Source organism: Prinia subflava, chromosome 5 (genome assembly GCF_021018805.1).
Source record: "Prinia subflava isolate CZ2003 ecotype Zambia chromosome 5, Cam_Psub_1.2, whole genome shotgun sequence".
NCBI lineage: Eukaryota > Metazoa > Chordata > Aves > Passeriformes > Cisticolidae > Prinia > Prinia subflava.
The window spans coordinates 47193693-47210815 of NC_086251.1; the positions used below are offsets into that span (position 1 = coordinate 47193693).

General features: G+C 38.4%; 1 protein-coding gene across 15 annotated transcripts in view; it reads left to right on the forward strand.

The window, feature by feature from the left end:
• The window catches only part of DGLUCY (D-glutamate cyclase), a 48187-nt gene that overhangs the window by 1236 nt on the left and 29828 nt on the right, over nucleotides 1-17123 (forward strand). For 8 of the 15 annotated variants that reach the window (XM_063399209.1, XM_063399215.1, XM_063399211.1 and 5 more), the window contains exon 2: nucleotides 14402-14475. The exons of the other annotated variants lie outside the window; for them this stretch is intronic. The gene's annotated coding sequence lies outside the window, so the exon portion shown is untranslated. The remainder of the gene's footprint in view (nucleotides 1-14401; nucleotides 14476-17123) is intronic. 15 annotated transcript variants of the gene reach the window in all.

Consider the following 17123-nt stretch of genomic DNA (forward strand, 5'->3'; position numbering starts at 1 on the left):
CAAACTGAAAAATAATTGATTCCCTAACTTGTGTCACTTGTTTTAAAAGCATTACTATTGCAGAGAAAGTAAATACTATATCAGTATAATATTAAGGTATAAAAGGGAAAATGGAAATACTAAACTGATTAATTGTTAAGTTTTTGCATCTTTGTAACTAATGGCTCCTCTGTACATGTAATGGGGACTGTGAGATTTACTTCTTCATTACAAGACATAACAACCACTTCTGATTATTCCATGTGCCAGATACTAGATTTTAAAGAGACTGGTACTGTATTTCATCCAGTGGCTCTACTAGCCTACACTTGGACTAACTGTCCCTGGCAGCCTCAGATGAGAGAAGCTGAAATCTGACTCCATTTACCAGCACTCAGTGTGAGGCGTGCTGGCATTGAATCCAGTAGTTGTTAATAGTCTTGGTTTCAGATGTTCATAGTTTGACAGGCTGTATCTGCTTATTTGCCTCAGGCTGGAAATTTCTCCTTTCAAATTTCAGCTAAAACAGCTTTAAAAAATGAGGCAATAATCCTAGAACCAAACCGAGAATACTGATCCATGCTGACGATGCATATAATAAAACACAGTGATTACTGTGTATATTCCAGTTTAAGATGTGACTGGCCTTGCAAAATACTACTGCATGAACTGAAAGTTTTTTATTGTCACCGAGGGATGCCCTGATTTACTTGCAACATGGTCATTCCATGTAAAAAAAAGATTTTTTACATAACAGTTTTCTCCAGTGTAAAAATGTTTTTGCAGTGGGATTCTTGTGTCATGTCCAGAAACAGCAAAGCAGCCCTACTGAATACTTGGAAAGAATCCCACCTTTTGACAGACAAAAGAGCTGTACTTGTACTGAAATCCTAAACCTCCTGTCAGTTGTCCACGAGTACAAGACTGTGCTCAAGTTTTCCTTCCAGCTGAACTTTGGGAGCTGTGGAGGGTTAGACATGGTTGTGTACTTGACATAAGAGCAGATCTAATTCAGCAGAATGGTCCAGGCATGGTGGGCTGGTTCCATTGCCCCGATCACACAGTGCTATCACATGGCTTTGTGGGTGGCTGTTAAAGGACAGTATTCTATCAGCCTTAAGGGTAGATTGGAATTACAGGTAGGTGGAAATATACAGGCTACATCTGTACCAGAAAATAAAACTGTTTAGGACTCATTCTGTGAGTGTCAGGGAAGTGGCATGACACACAGCATGGTGCAGCTAAATTCTTTCCTCTTCAAAACAGTGGCCTTTTTTTCACTGCCTCCTGGATTTGTTGAGACAACATACCATTACTGAGCTATGCTAGCCTCCAGCGTGCACAAAGACATTGCCTGGAAGAATACTGGTCAGGGACCCAACCATTCCTGGAAGCTTGCCGGCAGTCAGCAGCATGGATAGTCAGGTGCCAGCACTCAGATGGGGCCTTTAAATCACTACACAGACTGTCACAGTCAGATGAGGGAGGAAATTTGGCTCGAGCCTGCAGCCAAAGCAGCATGAGAAAGTCCAGGAAGAGTGATGGCCTTAGACACAGAGGGAGTGCAGACTGGTCTGTAAGAAATTTCTTGTTAGTTTGGAGAAGTAAAACCACCCTTGGTATGTAAACTGTGCTTTTGGAAGTGCCATTTAACTGACTGAAACTGTTACTTGCATTTAAATACATTTGTGTGAATGCTGCAACACTGAAAAAAACTACTGTTTGTATGATGTGCATACAATCAATTACCCCTCTGGTATTAAAAGGAAAAATACTTGATGTTTAAATGATTAAAAGCCATGGGGCAGTGCAGAGCCACGCAGCATTTTCAATATTCATGTGCACGATAAGAGCAACCCGACAGGTCAGTCAGCCAACAGTTCAGTGTTTGGGCTGAACATGTGCTGTGAGTTTGGGAATATGGAGTAACACTGTTCTAAAGATAGATGTCCTTCTCTACCCCACAACACAACTGTTCAAAAATATGTGTATTTACTTGCCATTCCTAATTGTGAAAAGAGGGAGGAAAAAAAATGCTGTGGGAAATTCCGACATGTAAAGATATTATTGAACTTCATTAAAGAAAGTGTCACAACATTTTCTTTTTGGTTCTAAAAGAGGTGGTGTGCCATGCTGGTTTGAGGGCTGAGGTGAAATCGAAATGCTCAGTGTACAGACTTCTGAGAGGAAATGAGAGAGAAAAAGAAGAACATGAGTGCTAAAGCTGCATTCTTTCAGGGTGCCAGGGCCTCACAGTTTTGAGGTATTTGATTTACTTTCTGAAGGGGAGCTGCTTATGGAAATTGTAGTTTCTATGGAGCTAAAGTTGAAGGTGTTTGGTGCTTTCTTATGGTCATTGAATTGTTACAGAAATAGGTGTTATTTTCAAAGGACAAATTTTGGAAAGCCAGATGATACAAAATGTTCCCCTTAATCACTCCATGGAGAACATTCGCACAGCAGGGGAAAAAAGAGATCAGATTTTGGAAACCACAAAATTAATTTAAGGAAGGACTCACTGTGAAAGACAAATATGACATGAAACAGCCTTTATGTGAGATTTTAGTATAGTATTAGTTCTAGTTTTTAGTTTGCATATCTTCTCTGTGATTTTTTATCTTTTGTTTAATCTGACTCTTTGATTGAACATTCTGTGCTTGATAAGAGTTAGAAAAGTATACTGGGTAGGTATATTTGCTGTTTAAAGTATTTTTTATGAAACTGCTCTGGGCAACAGTTTTATCTCTCTAAAACCACTTAATGTTTTTACCATGAAAGGAGAAGTTATGCTAAGCATCCAAGTCTTAATAATTCTCTTAGCGGAAGTGGTACAGCTCTGTCAGGAAGTGGATCATTTCTTGAAAAACTGCATTTAATTGTTACTGCTTCTAGAGTCCTGTTTCAGTTAGTATTAATTTCTTCACCGAAAAGTAATTTCTTTTTTTCTTCTGTCACTGTACAATTGCAGCTATCATTATTACAGGCAGCACTTTCAAAAGTTTAATTACTAGAAATCCACATGGTTATAAAAGAGAAAAAAAATAAAAATAATTGCCATATTGCTCAGTTTCTCGTGAGGAAAAGGAAAATGAATGAATGCTGTCCATAGGGGAAAGAAAGCAGCACTAGCCATTGAAACAGAAATAGGCATTTATTTCACTTTTTGAACTACTAAAGCTGCTTAAGGTAGGCAGAAATGGAATTTCTGTTTAATAAAAAGAATTGACTTTTGGATCCTAATCCTCACAATAGTTTGAATTTTTTTCAGATTTGTTGGCGGGAACACTGAGGACTGTTCTACATAATGTTGTCATTAAACCTCAGTAATACTCACTGAGTAAACTTAGAGTCCTTTTCAAAAGACCTGCATGTGAATTCTCACTATTTTGAAAATTTACTGTCAACTTCAGAAAGGAGATGTTAGTCAAGATGATCTGAAAGCTAGTGATGATGAAATTAAAACTTTTAATTCATCATGAAGACCATGAGTACATTCTGATAGTTGCAGAAGTTATGGGTCTGTTTTCCTACCCCAGAGAAGGAAGCATAAACATGAGAAAAAAGGTGTTTAGAAGGCAAAACTTAAAGCTGTGCATTGTAGTTCTTAAAGAGAGCCTGCAGAAAAAGAGTGAAAAGAAGTGCCATAAATTGAAGGGGGAAGGACAACTTTTGAAAAGCATATATGAAAAATAATAAATTAATTTCCACCAGTTTGCTTCTAATGATATATTTAAAGGTGTTGCATCTGTTAAATTACCACAGAGCAAAAAGAGATTTAATGAAGTGAACAATATTACAGAGGTTCCTTTCCCTTTATCTTGAGAAGAATGATAGGATTATTAAATTTGAAACTATTCATTTAAATTTAAGAAATGTCTCCTTGAATTGAAATAACAGAAGAGAAAATCTGGAAACAAATGGATAAATTAAGATGTTTCAAACTTACTTGGTGTATCTCCTGGAGTTTGAAAGGAACTTAGACCTCCTCAGAAAAATTACAAAAACTCCCATTAGTTTCAAGTACTATATCAGGTGACTGGAAGGAACCTCTTAACACAGAGTATTATGGTATTTTATAATATAATACAATATGATTTAATATAAGCAGCATTACAACTGAAAACACCTCTAAAAGGACCAGAAGAGTATTTTGATGAGAGATTTGAAAGATTACCCTTCATTTTAAAGAACAAAAATAAACTAAAACATACTAGAAAACCAGTAGATAAATATGTTTCCATGAACATGGCCTAGATATAAAATACTATTGTGAAAAATCAAGTTGCAAAAACTGTGATAGTGAATATTACAAATTTCCAATACATCAAAAAACTGGGATGGCACTGTGAATTGTGAGACTTGAGACTGGAGCTAACAGATAACTAGTATTGAAGCAATTCTATAATTCCATTATTATTTTTCTTAAATTTTTCATCCCATACTGATTTATTTAGATACAGGATGCAAATTAGGGTATTTCTAGTTCAGCATTGCTGTTTCCAGTGCTGGCCAGGAACAGCTGTGTAGTATCATGACAATCTGTGGTTTAACAATGCAGTCCCTGAATAAAGACTTCCATTTGTTTCCTTTAACTTTGCCGTGTGCTAATGTCATCTGATGACCCATTATGATTTAGTTACAGAACAGTGTGAAGAAGTGTTACCTTTTATTTCCGCCGTGATTTTGTTGCATCTGTCCCTATTTCTTAGGCAAACCCAGAATATGAAGCAGTAGCTTCACCACCTAAAAATATCCAGTAAAATATTTACTGTAGATAATCTGCTGTAGAGGTTATGCACTAGGCAACTTGGAGTTCTTTGAGCTTTCAATAATCCATGTACAACCTCAATTTTTTCATTTTTCTTAAGCAGAGGACTTCTAGGGAAAACCTAGATTATTTAAACATTAGAACACTCAGTTTTAATACATCTTTTTCTTTTTTAATGTAAAGTGTTTGCTGTGACAGTCTTTGAAGAGGATGTCAAACTCTGAGTGGTCAGAAGGCATTTTACACTCCTTTTGAAAATTCCTTGGGATTTGCATTTTCTCAGAAGTGTTAAGACTTCTATGCAAATAAGTGCCCCGTTAAGCAGTTTTCCTTTGGCTGTCATTTATTAAGCCTGTGGCATCCTCCTTCTTACAACATGTCACATTCAGGCTTACTTTTCTGTTGTGACTGCTTCTTAATGTATTGATGGGGAACATGACAGCAATGCAGTGTGTTGACATTGTAAATAACTCCATTAACTCTGAGGTATTTCAACCCCCTCACCTCCAAGCATTTTTGAGCTTTAATTAAGATTTATACTAGTAACACATCTCTCTCCATTTTAAAGAAAGCATTCCTATTCAATCAGATCTTATTCCAGACACTGCTGTAAATTATTTGCTTCCCATTCAACTCAGTGTTGCCTTCCTGCAACTCCAGTGAGATGCATCTTCAGTTTGGAAGACAGATGAGGCAAATGCCACAGATTCTTAGCATTACTTGTAATATAGAGAAGTTAGAGTATGACTGATTAAATTGCTTGTTCTCTGACTGTCTTGCTTTAACCCCAGCCAAGCCCAAGCACCTGCTTACTCACTGCTCCACCAGCAGGATCAGGGAGAGAATTGGAAAGGTAAAAGCTGGAACACTCATGAGTTGAGATAGACAGTTTAATAGAGAAAGCAGAAGCCACACACACGAGCAAAGCAGAATAAGGAATTAATTCACTGTCTCCCATGGGCAGGCAGGTGTCCAGCTATCTCCCCAAGAGCAGACCCCCATCACGGGTAATGGTGTCTTTCCAAATGTGTCTCCTCTTCCTCCTTCTTTCACCCACTTTATATATTGAACATGATGCTATATGGTCTGGAATATCACTTTGCTCAGTTTGGGTCACTTGTCCCTGGCTGTGTCTCCCCCCAGCCTCCCATGCACTTCCAATTTCCTTGCCAACGTAGCAGTAGGAAGAGCGAAAAAGGCCTTAGCTCTGTGCAAGCCCTGCTCAGCAATAACAAAAACATCTCTATTGTCATCACTATGTTCAGCCAAATCCAAACACAGCCCCATACAAGCCACTGTGAAGAAAATTAACTCTACCCCAGCCTAAACCTGTTGTAAGGCCCCCAACAATTCGCTTGATGAGACTTCTAACAGGGCTTAGAGTTGTTCACATACTTTGAGTTAGATTCATGGGAGAAATACTGACAAGATATTCTCAAGAAATCAACATAAAAGACTTCACTAGCAACTTTAGAAAATCAAAGAACTTTGGCAAAAGGTTTAGAGCAACATTCAGTCAACATAAACCACTTCTCAAAATATTAACTTCACCCATTCAACTTAGAAAACTCAAAGCTCATTCAATTTTAAGTTACTCAGAATTCTAACAAGAAGGAATCAAAATAAAGAGAAAAAAGATACTGAAAATAATAAATATAAAACTAACTTTTGGGGTCCAGCAGTGTTCAGCAAATAGAAATTCCAAGAGGAGAGAGGTGAGGATGTGCTTGTCTCATGTTTGGCCTTAAATACCCCTTGGCCCCCCCGGGCCCTTCCCCAGGTGGCACTTGCAGCCATTTGGCCCCTCAGGAGCTGGGCTGGGCGCTGGGGCGGGGGTGGAGCTGCCTCGGGTGTGTCAGGGATCGGCGGCCACTGCAGGGCTGGGACAGAGGCCCAAGGGGGTGTGTGGGGCAGGGCACCGCCTCAGGGAAAGCCTGCCCTGCCTCTTCCACACACTCGTGAAAGGGTTTGAGCCAGCAATCCTTCCAGTGTCTCACACCAGCACAGAAACCTGTATCTACAATGTGGTGTGGCCTTATAATATCTTCCCGCCCAAGAATTTGGTTTTGGCAGTAGTGAGTTGTGAGACGCTTGCCATTATTTTCCTGTTCTTTAGATAACAAATTGATTAAACTGTTCCACTGTGTGACAGTATATTTCTCTAGAAAACTGTGATTAGTGGAAGTACTGGTTCGGTTTATGCATAAGATAAAATAATTACTTTTGGATAACAAGTACCAAAACAACAGAATTATAAATCATTTGAGTTTGGACGGGAACCCACTGCAGTCCCTGAACACTATCCTTTGATGGATATATAAGGAGGAGATGGAGAGGATTTCTGAGGAAATCATCAGTCTCACTGCTTTGACAAACAGCAAGTGTTAATCCCTTATTTAATCTTGTGTCTCAAGGCAGACCATGCCCGTGTTTTCTGTAGCCTTTTATGTACCCTTTCTGACTTTGGATGTGCCATGTAAAAGTAATCATGCCTCCTCTATGACAGCAGTTGCCTAACCTTTCCAGTGCCTCTCTTTGTCTGCAGAACTAAATGCCTTCACACCACCCACACACCCCAGGAGAGCAGCCTTCCCCCACTCCCTGCCTTGCTACGGTAGCAGCGACATCCATTTGCCTACAATTACAGAGTTAAGGATGTTGTCACAGCAGAAGGTGACGTTAAGCATCTCTCACATCATCACTTGTCTCTTCCTATTATTGCTTTTACCCTCTATAACAGTACATCCTCTTAGATATTTGAAGCTCTGGGCTACAATTTAATCTGATTTTGCCCTATTGTTTGGCTTTGTAAACTTTATTCCTATTGGAATTCTTAAATGTGACTCATATAGAAGTCATATACTCTTATTAAACCAGAGCCTTTTCTAGAATAACCATAAAACCAAACCATTTAAAGAAAGTCTGCCTATCCATTCATTAATAATCATACCATCCCTTGTTTGTAGAATGTTCATTGCTGATCCTCATGCCTTTACTTTGGAGAAACTTATCTCTTGTCTTTCCTAATTATTTTCTTGTTTACATCTAGTTATTAACTCAACATATGCATGCAATAAATATTCCAGCCGTCAAATTACCCACAATATTCATAAGTTGTTTCAAAGAAGCCATGAGTGTATTCTGATTTATTACAAAAAGATTTAATTAATTAATTCTAAATGTTATTTTATAGGTGGCATCAAGGCTATTTTCAGCAAAAGTTTCAATTTCTAATTGAAAACATACACCTTTACCAACAAGTGTTCAGTGCAGATAAGAGATTACATCACAATGCAATAAAAGTGAAGAGCCCTTGCTATAACTGGACAAGATACAGACTTCATGCTGAACAAGATGCAGACTCAGAACAAACAGCTGCCCCCTAAAATTTTTTATTAATGTGATGTGATGAAAGCCCATAGAAAACAACTGTAAACTGGGAAAACTTTAGCTTTTTCACTGAAGCTGATAAATACTATAAAGGTCAAAATTGGTTGTCCATTGGAAGTATGTGTCTATCAGATGCAAAATCAGCCATCTATAAGTGTGGTATCCTCAATATTCCTGATTATTTTTAAGAAAGACATTTGAGATGCTTTACTTCTACAGAGTTCGTGAACACAAGATCATTGAAGTTAGATGCATTCCTGTTAGTATTCTTAGCTATTTTTAATACACATAGTTTATATCCTAAACAATACCCACTTAATTTCACTTGCACTTTATTTCACATATTTTCTTTTATACACTTAGTAACTGTGGAAAAGTCACACACTGACCATTCTATTCTTTGAACTATAAGTTATGCATTTTGGACTTCTAGTCTGTAAAATTTATTCAGTCTTGAAATAACTGTTTAATTTGGAACAGTTTGCTTTATGTGATCAACCATGAAATGAATGCATATATATTATTTATATACATATATATCCTTTTTTCTTTGCCTAGATTTTGAAACCAAGTACAGATTACAGTATTTTCCTCCTTCAAAAGGAGTGGAAAATATTGTGTCATATTATCCCAACTGAAGCTGTATCTACTCAGAATGCTTGCTCTTTAAACTTTCCACTAAATGGGGGGCAGGGGGAGGGGCAGGGAGGGGAGGTTAAGCATGGTTTATGGTTTGATGCAAAGAACAAAGCCACAGATTTTCTTATTTTTATATATGGTTTCATATTCTTTTATATGCCTTCTGGTAAACTGTATCTTTGATGTCTAGCAAGAAAGTTTCACTTCTTTCCAGTCTTATATTTTAATGCTCTGGTGAGCTTGCATTACTTCTGACAATTTTCCCATGGACACAATGATTGTATATCACATATATCTGCAGTTTGAAGTGCTTAAAGGATTCAAAATCAGCCTTGCATAGCAAGCTTTCTATGTCAAACTCAGTTAATTTATAAAGACAAGTATTATGAGAATAGAAAAGAAATTTCCATTAGGGAAATCTGTCAGTAGAAAATGGAGTTTGAAAGTCATTAGGTACCATCATCTCTTCAAATGTTTTAGTAGTAGTAACTGGTTTTTTTAATAGCAGTCTCCTACTGCTCCATCAGGCTGACTGGAAATCACAGCAGTTTCTAGTAACTGATGCCTGTTCCTCTTCCTTCTAACTGATTAAAATCCTCTCTTTTCAATCTGTAATGAGAAACACCTTGGTCCTGTATTCAAATCACAGTGTTCTTCTATCTCTGCATATTATTAAAAATACTTCCTAGTAGTTACAATACAGCAATATATCATGAAATACACCTTGCTGTATATGGTTTTTGTTTGGTTATATTTCCAAGTAGCTGAACAGTTATCCATTCTGTAGGTTTATTTTTTTCTGTCCAGAAACACTGCTCCTATATATACCCCATCTTCAAAATTCCAGGTGGTCCCAAAAATGTGTCTTTGTACTAATTATATTAAAAGAGAAGCTACCTAAATAGGTCTAGATTTCAACCAAACTTACTGCTCCCTTTCCCCCACAATCAAAATCCCACACATTTGACTAATCTTTTGGAGACAAACCCCACAGCTTTTCAGAGTTATTTTTCAAATGTGAATGCTTTATTTTACATTTAGACTTGGAGCACATAAATGCAAGTTGCTGAGTGCTTTCAATTTGTCTTGTTTTTTGTCACTGCATATACTGTGTAGTCTGACCCTTCTTTGGGAGGAGATACTGCGGAAAATTGTCTCAAGAGAAAATATATTTATGGAATTAGGATTAAAGGAATGCCTGGGTTTGTAGATTGCATTTTAATACAAGGACAGTTTTGTTACTTTTAAATATATTGGCTTTGAAAGTGAAATCCTAATGAAACAGTTCATGCAAAATTCTTAGCAATTGCATCTAGACAATTTTCCAAGTAAAATAATTTAGGAGGCAGCTGGTGAAATCCATATGAAATGCTGCAAGCTGCAGTTATATGGGATAAAGTCCACTCGGATATCAGTTTTTACATTAACTTTACAAACAAAGAAATTTCCCTTAGTTCCAAAGTTTCTGAATGACAGGTCGTGAAATGCTGGAAGGATAAACCAGCTAGATTTTGTGAATGTTTTCTCTGCTTTTGAGCTCTTCATTAGGGTATGCATTATTGATCCCTATCAAAGTCAGGATACTGGGCTAGATGTAGCTTTAATTCTATCTTCTGAAGAACACTGTTTTAACAATATTTTGAATTATTTGGACTTTACGTATATATTATATATATATATTCATGTACCATGAAATTGTTCAGTCTCTATGATGTAATGTAAATTGAAAATCTATTCCAGAAGAAGAAAAGGAGGAGGAAAATTCAGCCAGATGAAAAACTAATGCTCAAACAAGCCAAGGGTCTTTTCCCATTTGAAAACAAAATAAACTGAAACTTAGCACACGCCTCATATTTAGGATATATAATAAGTTAAGTGAAAAAAAGTCTAAGAACAAAAATGGTTACTCTTTAAAAGCGCCTCCTAAACAGGAATATCAGAGAATGGTTTGGGTTAGAAGGCATCTGGAAAATCATCTAGTTCCAATCCCTCTGCCATGGGCAGGGACACCTTCCACTAAACCAAGTTTCTAAAGCCCCTTCCAAACTGGCCTTGAGCACTTCCAGAGATGGGCGACCTGGGTCAGGTGCCTCACCACCCTCTCAGGAAATAATTTCTTCTCAATATCTAACCTAACCCTACCCTCTTTCAGTTTAAAGCTTAAGGTGCATTTTTACAATTTCCTATCTGGCATGTATACAGAAACCAGGAAATAGGATCAATGGTTGCTAAGCAGACAAAACCAGAGCTAAACCTTGTTTCTGAACTGTATGGTTCATCAGTCAGTACTAGTTATAACTTAAATCAAGGTTGTTAGCTTGTTTCATATACATGTTTACAAAAAGCAAGTGTATTGCTTATATGTTTTTCTGTCTTTATACTAACTTTTCTATCACATCTTTCTTTACATATAGCATATAGCTTGCATGCAAACATGTATGCAGCTGAAGTACAATGCAGAAAATGTTTAAGCATTTCATCTGTCCTTGAGCTCAGTGGGATTAATTATCTGCTTATCTCTTTTACTTATATTCATAGAAGTACTAGAGGTCTGAGTACTTTAACTGTAAGCTCTGTGGTAAAGTTTTAGGCATATTTACATCTACCATATCTGGGAATAAAATGCTAAAAAAAATAACAATAATAATAGCTTAAACTTTTGTGTTGCTTCTATACAAAATATAGGTTCAATTTTTGAATTAGAGCACACCAAGATACCAATCACTACAGCTCATTTATATCCTTAAAATATAAAATGAGGTGATAGAAGTGTAAACACTTTCAGCCCTTACCTTCATATTCTTTGGTAATGAAAATCAAAATTATGACATCAGCATCCCTTTTAAGCCAGCTAACTGAGGCTGCAGCATTATGAGTCATCTCTTTTAACACCAAACTGCTTTAAAAAAAAAAGGGTTTTAATGGTGATAAAAGGTTTGAGAGTGCTATGTATACAGATCTTACTCTACTCATGGAACATAGGGAAAAGCAGTAAAAGTTCAGGATTAACTCTGTGAGCTAGAAAGGCAACTGCATTTTTTCTACGTCTTGAGCACTTTGTTGATACTGCTCATGAACACAGTGGTTTGAGATGTACAGTTTGCCTGCTCTAACTGCACTGGACATAGTGGTATATTGTATATAATTGTGTAAGGCAGTGAATAGCTACAGAGTGAGAGCGTTTAGTCAACTGATACCTGATCTAATCTGTCACCAGGAACTCAGATTTGAAGTTCCTTACATGGGCTGTGCTGGGACCAACAGCAGAGCAGAGCTCCTGAGCTGCTGCCTTGCAATTGCTGCACAGCCATGGTGCTGCTGCCACCAGTGGTGATGCCCCAAGGGTGCCATGGCAGAGTGACTGCATCAGAAACACCCACGTGCCGTGGGATCAGGCTGTCCAGAACAGTTCAGTAAGGGTCTATACCCTTTCAGGCCCTTAAAAATAAGGTAATTGGGAATTTTCTTTTCAGAACACAATGCTTCAGTTCAAGCCCACCTTTTTTCTATGGAGTAGGCACTATGGAAGCCTCTGGCTATTCTCTGCTTTGCCAAGGGTTGCTGTGGTGGATGAGGGCAGTTGCCCAGTGCAAATTACATAATATACTGGACTTGAATTATTGTTTTGAGTTCAGAAATGGTGAGGGCAGCTGTTGGCACTCTGCAGCACCAACACACCACTTGCAGAAAGTCTTTCCCATGGTCAGGGTGATTGCCACTTGCCTATAAAATTAGTTAATTCCTGATTCCTGTGGATGACTGGACAATGAGGTCAGTGTTGCGTGCCACTGGTTGAACTGCCACCTCATCCAGGTCTCCCATCACTTACATTACTGTGCAGCTGAGGTCCTCAATGGTTCATATGCTGTAGAGTTTCATACTTCCTCTCTATAGGCAGGGGAAGAAGAGTTAGGAATGATGTAGAGATCTTCATTCGGGGCCACCACAAGGGGCTTTGACTGTTCAGGATTATAACCCATTAACTGTACAAGTTTTTGTTGACAAGTTCAGGGATGGTGACAATTATTGTTGATTGTTTATGGAGTCTGTGATGCAGTCTACCAAATAAGTATGTAACATCTGTGGTTTTCAGAGCTTTGGCATCTTCACTAGGGACAAAGCAGCACTCTCTTCTCTAAAAGGACTGTGGTATTATCAGCCTTAAGAGTACATATCTAATTACTGATAGCACTGCTCGTTGCCATTCCTTCTCATCGTCCTGCTCAACTAAGTGTTGGTCAAACATGCCCTGAGCTCTGGGAGATAGAGGACAAATGCGTCTGCAGGTGCCTGGCTGCACCAGACAGACCATTATGGGCAGTTTCCAGATCATGATGACAGTTGCAGTCACCACATCACACCACAATTGTCAGGTATGCATTAATAAAAGAACTGTAATGCAACCATAATTTGTCCATAACTTGGAACCTTTCAAGTTAGAATGGATGCTGCAGAACAAAGCTGTCCAGGTACCCTTGATGCAAATTAACTTTTATTATGGGGCCATTTCCTAGACAAAATAGCAGTCCAAATGCAGACCATTTTCTATCACATAGTACAGTTGCTAACAACAATTTACCTATACTTAATCCTGAAAGTTGCAGTGAGGTATTCTTGGAGATTCTGCCACAGATTCATCTGATTATCCAGATAGCAGTACTTAAGCCTGGAGGTTCATCAGGGAAATGACACTCTGTCCTTCTAAGCTGTTCCCAGTACTTTGGGTTCTTGGAGTTGAAGGAAGCAGTGGAACAGTGAAAGTGCTCTTCATCACAGGTACGTGTGGAGGCAGACATGTCTGTTCTTGGTAGTTTGGAGAGGTACAATTCACTGGAAGTTCCCCTGCAGCCTACTGAGACACCAACATCTCAAGGACACTAACTTGGTGTAAATACACGGGCTGGAATAATTAGTGACCATCGCTGAGGAGAATTTCTTGGTGAGCAGCGGTGGGTGCAGTGATAGCACCTGCTGGCAGACAGGTGAACACAAAAGGAATGTTGTAATCCTGGAGGTAGCCTGAAAGACCTCACAACAGGAGCATGGCACGTTTTTTGGGAACGTGGTTCTATTTTTATGATGTGTAGGTAGCAGAACATCACTTACCTGCTTATCTTCAGATGGAATTCCTTGGTGGGAATGAGCACCCCATCAGCCCTGTGACCATGCATGATGTGACTGGGTGTAACCTAGGTGGTGACATATGTTCTTATCAAAACAAGCACCTGCGGCTGCTGCCTTGCCAACAAAGAAGTACAAGTCACTGTACTTTGTCCTATGGACTTCCACTTTCTTTCCCTCTGAATAAGACTGGAAAGAAAAATTTCCTTCACTTTAGGAGTTTTCGTCCAGCCAGTGCCCATCACCTTGGCTGCTATGTGCAGTGTTAGCTGACCAGTGCTGCCGCAGGGGTATGGGAGGGGCTGACACTAGTGGCCTGCAGCAAGGTCCCTCTGCATTCTTGAGCTGTCTTGGTGCCAGAAGACGCCAAGATAGAGAACCAGTATCTGGACCCAGCCCAAAGAGTTGTGGAGCAATTCTGAAGATCTGTAGCTCAGCATAGATTGGGAAACAATATTTAAATACCATCCTAATGCCCTCATGGTTCTTTTCAATTTCTTGAAGGTGAATAAGTGTCTCTTGTCATCTTACATGAAAAAAACCTTTGGTGGATCATTTGCAGTCTCTTCTTGCTACTGGTGAGTATTCCTGTCAGCAAAGTCCAAGGCATGAATGTAGCAGCTTTAAACCTTGATGAATTTCTTAGTCTCCTCTTAGGTGTGTACTGTGTCTTGCCAAAGGTGCACGTAAATGAGGTGGCTGTTTTAAAACTTGTTGGTCATATGTATTTGTAAGGTGATGAGGCAGGAGTGCAGGTATTAGGATATGACCCAAGGGGTTGGAAGGGTGTGTGAAATCATGAGGGCTCATCCTTTGCAGGATAAAAAAGCCCAGACAACTGGGATCTTGCATAGGTTGTGCCCATGCAAGCACAGGGCCAAATATGAAATATTCTCTAGTCTCTGTATTTCTCCACCTGAGAAACATTTTATTTTGTCCCAGAGCAGAAGCTGAGTGTAAAATAATACCGGTGCAGTGGTTGCAGCAGCACACAGTGCTGTCTGAAATGGTGCTTTGAAACTGGAAATTGCATTCTGTTATTTGTTCTTAACATACTGAGAGAAACCAAATGTTGTGTACCTTTTTTGCAAATAAACAAGATTGTATCAAAGACACATTGATTCTATCATCAATTTCTCATCCTGACATAACCTGCAGGATCTCAAGTATAGGGTAGCTGCTTTAAGCAGCAGACAGAACACTAATGGAAGCTTATTTGAATTTCTATTTGCAGCCCTTATCTAAAGGTGCATAAGCTTCAAAGGCAAATACCCTATATTTCAAATGTAAAGTTAAATAATAATTTGCTGGATGAACTACTGTCTGAAAATACACAACACACTCCCCTTTTGGAATGATACACAAAGATTTTCTGTGCTTTGAAATGATTCATAGCAGATGGGAAGAAAAAGGATCATTAATTGATTCTTCAAATAAAAGATCACAAGTGTAACTGAGAGACCCTGTTGGAAAATCAAATGGACTAAATTTTCAGAGAAGCTTGTGCTTTTCACAGAAGTCTGCTGGCAGAATTTCAAATCAGCTTGATGATTAAACAGCAGGTCATTTAAAGTGTGTTTACGTTAACAAGCCTCTGTAACCACATTCATACTAGGGCAAGGCATAGTACACAAAGCATTCGTTAGATTATAATTAGTTTAGATTACTTTCCATTATGTATTGGTAAAGGCAGCCCTTGGGCTGGCTCATGTTTCAGGTTACCCTGCTGCTCCTGTTCGTGCAGCAGTAGCTTTGGGTAAGGTATCTGCGTGACAATATCTAAAAACCCTGCCCAGCAGTTCTAACTAGTGACCTTTGCATTTTTATGGCCCATGATCCCATACATGCCACCACCCATTCTTATTATCAAACTTTAAACTGAAATTAGGACAAAAGTGATATGAGCAATGCAAGGTTGTATTTTGTAAGAGTCTTTGGGCTCCTTTCAAGCAAGTCTCTAGATTATGCTGGTATTAAAACCATATTTTTGTTAGTTAATCAATGCCACTGGGGAAACAGACCTGTAATTCATAACATCAGAAATTGGTGTTAACTACTCTGCAGTGTTTAAACCTGTTTATTACCCTTACCACCCATAGTTTTTACAGGGTGTGTATTCTCATGTGTTCCATTTTTGAAACCATAGAAATGCTATTTTTTTACTTCTATTTCATTAATTCACTTGATGTGTGTGAAGGCAAAGTAGTCACACTGACACTTCTGAAGAATGTTTTAATCCTTTGTGTTATTACATAATTTCTTGATTCGTTTTTATCTGGTGTGGTTTAGCATAGCAGTATGGACCCACCCACTGCATTTCAAAGTGTAATCTCTCTGACACTTAAATGACATTTTTCCATTTTCTTGGGTAATGAATAATTTACAATGTGGGCCTGTAAAGAATCTATGTTCATATTTAAATATCTGTGAAATTTACAGATTTGCTTTTTCATTTTGAAAGCTCTAAGGTAATACAAAATGTTTCACTTGCTGCTCTTACTTCTTTTTCCATAAAGAGCTTATGTTCTGCAGATTGTAAAAACACTTCATAAACTGTAGCTTGTAAGATACATAACTTTGTAAGGCTGGTTGGTGGTTCTACTGTCAGAAATTAAGAAGGAAATAACTAGAAAAACTATGCTTAAGCCAAGCCTGTCTGTAATATTAAAAGGGATAAATAGATATAGATACAGATTCACCTATGAATATAGGTGGGGTCAGAGGAGTCCAGATCTTACAAGGCTGGGAAAACATTTGTGAATTTATTGTGTATTATGATTTCTGATGTTAGACTATTTTGTCTCACACTGTGAACAGAAAAAGCTTGTTTAAGATTAAAAATTGAAAGGTTAAGGTACAACTGAGACACATCAAGGATATAAATTAAAAAGGGCTAGTGAGAGGAGAGAAGGCATCCAAACTCCCATATTGCCAGAGAATGCAGTCAGACAAACCAAGGAAGCAAGTGCTACAAAGGCCAGCCCAGCTTGGAGTTATGGAGATAGGGGTCTGAGCTCAGGGAGGAAAGATGCAGAGATAAAGGCACATCGTAGACAAAGAGGAAGAAAATAAGGAGCAGCCTGGAAGATACAAAAAGGCTACTCTGTCCATCATGCAATTCATCTGAAATGCAGGGCAATCTCTTTAATAAATCTTGTCTGGAACTATATTTTTCTTGCACATGTCTTCCTCGCAACATGCTTTTTTCCTTGCATGAGCTGTGGAG